This window comes from Acomys russatus, chromosome 9, assembly GCF_903995435.1.
Source record: "Acomys russatus chromosome 9, mAcoRus1.1, whole genome shotgun sequence".
NCBI classification, from domain to species: domain Eukaryota; kingdom Metazoa; phylum Chordata; class Mammalia; order Rodentia; family Muridae; genus Acomys; species Acomys russatus.
Window position 1 is genome coordinate 35,960,619 of NC_067145.1, and position 7,072 is coordinate 35,967,690.

The window sequence follows — 7,072 nt, forward strand, 5'->3', positions numbered from 1 at the left end:
TATTGAAGAGCTACAGATAAAGTGGGCAGCCTTGTCTTGTCCCTTATTTTAGTGAAATTGCTTTAAGGTTCTCTCCATTTATTGGCTATTGGCTTGGTGTATATTGCCCTCATTGTGTCTAGGTTTGTGCTCTGTATTACTGATTTGTAGAAGAATTTTAACATGAACTGATAGAGTTTGTCAGAGGATTTTTCAGCATTTAACAAGGGGATCAAGTGGGTTTCTTTCCTTTCATTTTGTTAATATGATAAAATTGATAGATTTTCATATATTAAACTACCTCTACATCCCGGGGATGAAGCCTACTTTATCAGAATGGATGATGCTTTTGATGCATTCTTGGATTTGGTTTGTGAGTATTTAATTGAGCATTTTGCATCAATGTTCATAAGGCATAAGGGAAATTGGTCTGAAATTCTCTTTCTTTGTTGAGTCTCAAAATAAATTTATAAATAAAAGTAGATTTTATTTGTGTATTTAAGGAAAAAAATTAAGGTCAGTACTTTGATTAAAAATAACAAATAGAGGAATATCCAGCTGCTGGCCCACAGCTATCCCAGTTTTTCTCAAGAGTGCTGCCATGCCCAAGGGGCATCCAGGCACAGACACAGAGCCCTACCCACCTTCTAGATGATACTTGCTGGACCACAGGATCATCCAGGTTAGACATCCCACCACAATCTCTTGACTATGGGTCCAACTGGGACACATCAAGCAGAAGAAAGCTGTAATCTATTCCTGAATCCAAGCCTCTATTGCTTGCCCAAGGAAGCCTACCGGGCACCAGAAACATTCAGCCTCTAGCCCATGGCTGTATCCACTTTCCCAAGGATGACTGTTAGGGCACCAGAAACACCCATCCAACACCATGGACAACCAGATGGATAAAGGCCAGTGGAAGAAAACAACCAACAAAACCAGAGAGCAATATGGCACCAACAGAACCTAGCTATCCCACTACAAAAAGCCTTCAAAATATCTTTACATGGCTGAAACACCAGAAAATGACCTAAAGCCTATGATTTTGAAGGTGATACAGGAAATGAATAAATCCATTAAAGAAATACAGGAAAATACAAACAAACAGATAGAGGCCTTTAAAGAGAAAACAAATGTATTGCTTAAAGATGTATAGGAAAATACAGCCAAACAGATGAAGGAAATTAATAAAATGGATCAAGACATGAAAATGGAAATAGAAACAAAGGGAGTCCTGGACGTGAAAAAATGTAAGGACGAAAAGAGTAACTATAGATGTACTGGTCACCAAAAGAATACATGTGATGGTGGACAAAATCTCAGGCACAGAGGATACAATAAAAGAAATTTATATACCAGTTAAAGAAAAATGTTAAATCTAAAAAGTTCCTGACACAAAAAACATCCAGGAAATCTGGGATACTATGAAAATACCTAACATAACAATAATAAGAATAGAAGAAGCTGAAGAGACTGAGCTCCAAGGACCAGAAAAAATTTCAACAAAATCATGGGAAAACTTTCCTCAACCTAAAGAAAGAAGTGCTTATAAACATATAAGAAGATTACAAAACATCATATGAAGCCAGGCATGTTGGCATGTGCCTGTCATCCCAGCACTGGAGATGGAAACGGAGGACCCCTGAGGGTTGCTGACCAGACAGTCTAGCCCAATCAGTGATTTCTATGTTTAGGGCAAGATCCTATCTCAAAAAGTCATGTAGAAAGTGATCGGGTGGACACCCAATGTCTGCTTCTGGCCTCTGCTCGTACATACTTCATAGGTAGCTTGAACATGCTTACACCAGGGACATCCACCACACACAGGAATGAATTCTCAGATACAATTGTTTTCAATATTTTTGTCACCTGCACTTATGCTTATCATGCTTCATTTCTGATAGCCAAGTACTGTGTTTACTCAGAGCCAAGTACTGTGTTTACTCATAGCCAAGTACTGTGTTTACTCATGACCAAGTACTGTGTTTACTAGTGACCAAGTACTGTGTTTAGTCATAGCCAAGTACTGTGTTTACTTAGAACCAAGTACTGTGTTTACTCATAGCCAAGTACTGTGTTTACTCATAGCCAAGTACTGTGTTTACTCAGCCTCCCAATTTCTCCCTACATTGTTTCATTTTGACTGTTATGTAACTGACTTTAGTTCTTTACCAAAACCCCATTGCAACTACCAGTTGCACCTTGAAAGTTTTAAAAAACATCTCATGGCTTTTTAAAGATTAACTTTCTGAGTGTACTATGTGCACTTATTCAAGTTCTGCCTCCAAGATTCTGTCATCTTCAATTTCTGTTTTCCAACGAAAACTAAGTTCTTTGGTTTTTATTTGAAAATCCCACAGCTGAAGCCATTTGCATTATTCTTTAAAGGTGGTTATTGTTCCCCAACAGGTCAAGTGCTCTGCTATTGGTACTTTTAATGCTCTTAAGTTTGGAATTGTGACATTAAACTGATGTACCAAAACTTGATTTTTTTCTAACATCAAAAAATATAGCATTTCCCTATTTTTATTGTCTGACAATTGTTTCTAATGAGCTATATTCCACTTTGTTCACATTTAGATTGTATGTTTCTCAGTCATACTTTTGTTACCCCTGGAATCTGGGATTGCTTAATAGTTCTCCTTTAGAAAGATAGAATCGATTCCATACTAATTGCTAATATAATCTAAGTTTTTACAAAGTAAACTATTTTGATATGTACAGTAATTTAATAATCCATATTTTGTTTTTAAGCTTTTTCTACCTGGTATTTAATGTGTCTTCTAAATATGAAAACAGATAAAACTTTCAGTTTGAGAAATATTTTTTCATTAATTATTTCTTCAGAATTTCACTATTTTATTCTTATTTATTTTAATAACTTTATACTCATTTTCAATGGAATATGAACACATCTACTCTTTATTTCACCCTCCAAATTTCCTTACCTCTTCAACCCAGCCCTTCCACTTTCATGTCCTTTTCATGATTTTTAAAAATTATTTAGTTATATATTCAGTTCTCTGAATAAATAATAAGCTCTTAAATATAACTTTGGCTTTCTCCCCACCTGTGATTTCATTTTTAAATCAATTACAGATGTTTTAAAAAATTTTTAAGTCCATGATTATCTGATTCTTCTGGGGTCTCTTTGTGTATGTTTGAGGCTTTCTCCAAAGATTGGTGATTTTTCGTTATTCCTCTCTGGTTTACATCGACAGAATAAGGATGGACAAAAATAAAGTCAGGTTAGAGATGAGTGAGCAAGAATTTCACCTTTGTATTCGAGGTTCTCAAGACTTCTATGAATGCTTTCCATAGGAAGTCAATCTTCATCCTAGGTGCCCCAGTTTTCCAAAATGTATTTGTGGAAAAAAGCACATAGACTCTCTGTGACTTGGAGAATAAATCACCTAGTCTATCTGCTTTGAACTTCTGGCCTCCTCAAGGCTTTAGGATGGACCTTTAAATTGTTTTCAGCGTTCATACTCTCTCCTTTATCCCCTCTGAGTCTCACTGGGCAAGAGGCTAAGTTCAGTATCAATCTCTCTTGGTGGCACTTCATCAGCTTACGTCTATGCTCTCATCTACTTTCCATCTTTACACAAGATTCTTCTTTTGTGTTATCATTGTCATTATGGTCTCATCACTTGCATTTAATTCATTTGTTGTCACTGTAATAGCATCCAAGAACATATTTTTTTTTTAAAGCATGTGTTAACTCAAACTCTTTGAGGTAGGCCATTGTTTTTGTGAATATATATATATATTATATATAATATAATACATGATATATAATATAATTTATATAATATAATATATTTATACATAGGTTTATTCCTGGAATTTATATGTATTTCTGTTTAAATAGACATATTCCAGTGATCTCTGAGCACAAACAGAATGAGTTCTTCATGTACTTTACTCCTTCAATATTTCATCTTTCTTTTTAGCTTCTTTTGGTATGTGTGTGTTTGCATGTATGTATGTACGTATATATGTATTATGAATGTATATATATATGTGTGTACGTTCATGTATACACATTCTTCCATACAAGAGTATATATTTGGAAGCTAGAGGTCAATGTTATATGTCTTCCTTAATCACTTCCTCATTATTTGTTTGAAACAGGTTTTTTCACTGAGCCTGAAGCCCATTGATTTACCCAGGTTGGTTGGCCAATGTACTCTATTTCTGCCAGCTTTGAACATTTCTCAGTACTGATTATAAATTCATGTCCTTGTTACAGTTCTTTTTATAACATTGTGTTCATTTTTCTCTTAACCCGGCCATCACTGAAATAATTGACACTTTATTATATTATTTTTAATAAGCATCACAGTGTAATGACTGAACAATTATCATTCTGTTCTTAACCCTTTAAGCTGATCTGGCTCACTCCCAGCACACAGAGAAGTGATACTTACAAATTTTGTCTTTTTTGCCCTAGCTCCTCTCTCCTGTTGTCTCCTGGACCTCTGTCCTTGATTGAATTCACTATTTCCTCCTCTAACTTCTCTTTCCCTGGATAGCAGGAAGCCTAGCCCTATTCTCTCCTCTGCTCAGCAAATGGGCTTTAAGCTGCTTTATCGGCAAATCAGGGACAATTAGAGAGAAGTGTTTACACATTGAGACAAGAGATTCTCAGAACAAGAATTGTAACCAGACATGTGGGTACAGAAATCAGTATTTGAATTACACAATAACCTTATGCCTGCATGTCCTCATAATTGATTTTATTTGGGTATTGGAGATGTGATCTCAAGTCTTCAGATTTGTAAAGTAAGAACTTTTCCAACGAAGACATCTCTAGTTCCAAGTTAAGCTTTTACTCACAGAACTTAGGAGAAAGGAAAGGAAGTCACAACAAGGAAATGTGAGAAGAGGTAAGATCCTAGTAACAGCCCACTCCTGTAGCTTGGAGAGTCTCCCTAGCTGCAGGGTCTTCTAGTCCTTTGAAAGAAAGTGTAAGCAGGAGTCTGGGCTTCTTAGTAGATGCAATTATCAAGACTCAAAAGAGTAAGTGTTCAAGTCAGGGAACTTGACACTGAAAGAGATGTCTTCAGTGGTATTTGTGAAGCACTCACATAATTTCTCTCACAGCTGTCACCTTGAAGACCTATCACCCTTTTAATCTGGCTCTTCTCACTTTTAATTGCCCACCCTGAAGGGGTGAGGGAGTTTTAGTGGAAGGAGCTCATCAGACTTTCTTCCTTTGCCTGGCTCCTGTTTAATGTCACGTATGTCAAACACATTTATTAGAGCAAAGCAAAGCAAAAACAAAACAAAACACCAAGTAAACAAGCTCCTTGCCTTCTCCTCTCTCCTCAGCACTTCTCTCATGAAGGGAGAGCTGAATACACAGAAGTGTGTGGCTGGACAGAGGCCCAGAAATCTGGAAATTGTATTCTGTGGGATCCCTATGGGAAAGCACAGAACTGCCAGCAGCTCTGGCTCTGGGCTTCCACACACCTTCAGTACAGGGCCTGGCAGCCTCTGAACCCCTCTTCCCCTCACCTCATGCAGAGAGCAGACAGGAACAACTTTGAATCTCAAGTTGCAACAACCAAGCCATGTTGGGAAGGGAAGGAAATGGGAGAAAGTGGGCAGGGAGGTCCTGGAAAACGGCAATTGTTTAACAGCACTGACAACTCCATTTTGTTTGCAAGCTTTTTCTTACCAGCTTTTATGGATGTTTGGGTATAGATGGTATGAGGGAGAAATTAGTGTTTTTAGGGTCTCATAGAGCCAGCATGTTGACCAGCCTTCAAAAACCACATTACAGAAAAGATGAACCTTCAGGTGTATTGACAAGGAGGCTATGCTTAGAAATAATTATATATATGTATATATATAATTTTGGGTCTTGTGTAGCACAAGGCTGGCTTTAAACTCTATATTTAGCCAAGAATTGTCCTTCTTCCACATTCTCAAGTATTAGAGTTGTCATGTACCACACATCCAGATGTGATGTTTATTACCACACATCCAGCTGTGATGCTAGGGAACAAACCCAGGGCATTCTTCACACTAGACAGGGCCTTTACCATTGAAGCCACATCTCTAGACCTCTGAGGTACACATTGCTAGTGATAGAAGCAACTGAGGCCTCGCTATACTTCTAGGGGTCTGATTTATATGTTTTACAGAGCAGAAAACTGAAGCATATGTGGATCCATTCTGCTGTGACAAACATACATATGTCATTTGGACAAATAATATATAAATTAATACTCCTACACTAGAATAAAATGCCAATGATTTTTCTACCTTCTTGAGCCAGTGTGACATTCTCCAAGGATTTGGTAAATTGTGCTTCTATGGAGCTAATTTCCTCAGATCTTAGGCTGTCTGCGATTCAATGTGTTTGTATCTGTTTTTTCATAAAATGTGTGTGTGGCTTGTGTCTCATCGTACAGCTACAGCAATGGGAGGAAGAAAGCCAGACTGATTCAGAGACCCTCAAGACAGCTCACTCATACATAGCCACTGCTGGCTTCCACTTTGATCACAACCCCAAGCACGTCTATCCTTTGGCAAAAGAAGGCTCCAAACTCACTGGAATGGATTTTGTGAATCTCACCTGAGATCAGAGTCTGAGTTTCAGTTGACCACTGTTTTAATTAACAGCCACAACATAAGGATATAATATGATAGCACGGGAGGGATGGTGGATATTTCTTCTCTTAAGAAAAGATGAACACTTCTCTATTCTTTCACTGCTTTCACCCAAACAAGAAAATGTCATCAAAAGATCATATGTTTTCAGTAACTAAAAGGGGAGTACAAGAGTGTTGATGCAACCCTGAAAGGATGTCTCAGATAAGTGAATGCTCTGCTATGATTTTTCTTTTTCTTTGTATATTTATATGCTTGCATGTAACATGGGTATGTGTGCACATGCAACTGTCTGTTCTTCTACCCTCATGTGCCATTTCTCTGAATCTATCTGTACCCTTTCCCCATTCTTTTAAAATATAGCATCTCTCATTAGCCTGGGATTGGCTGATTTTGCTATATGAGCCCCAGGTGTATGCTAGTCTCTATCTCACAGCTTGGGGACAACACGTGTGTAAGACCATGACAGAGT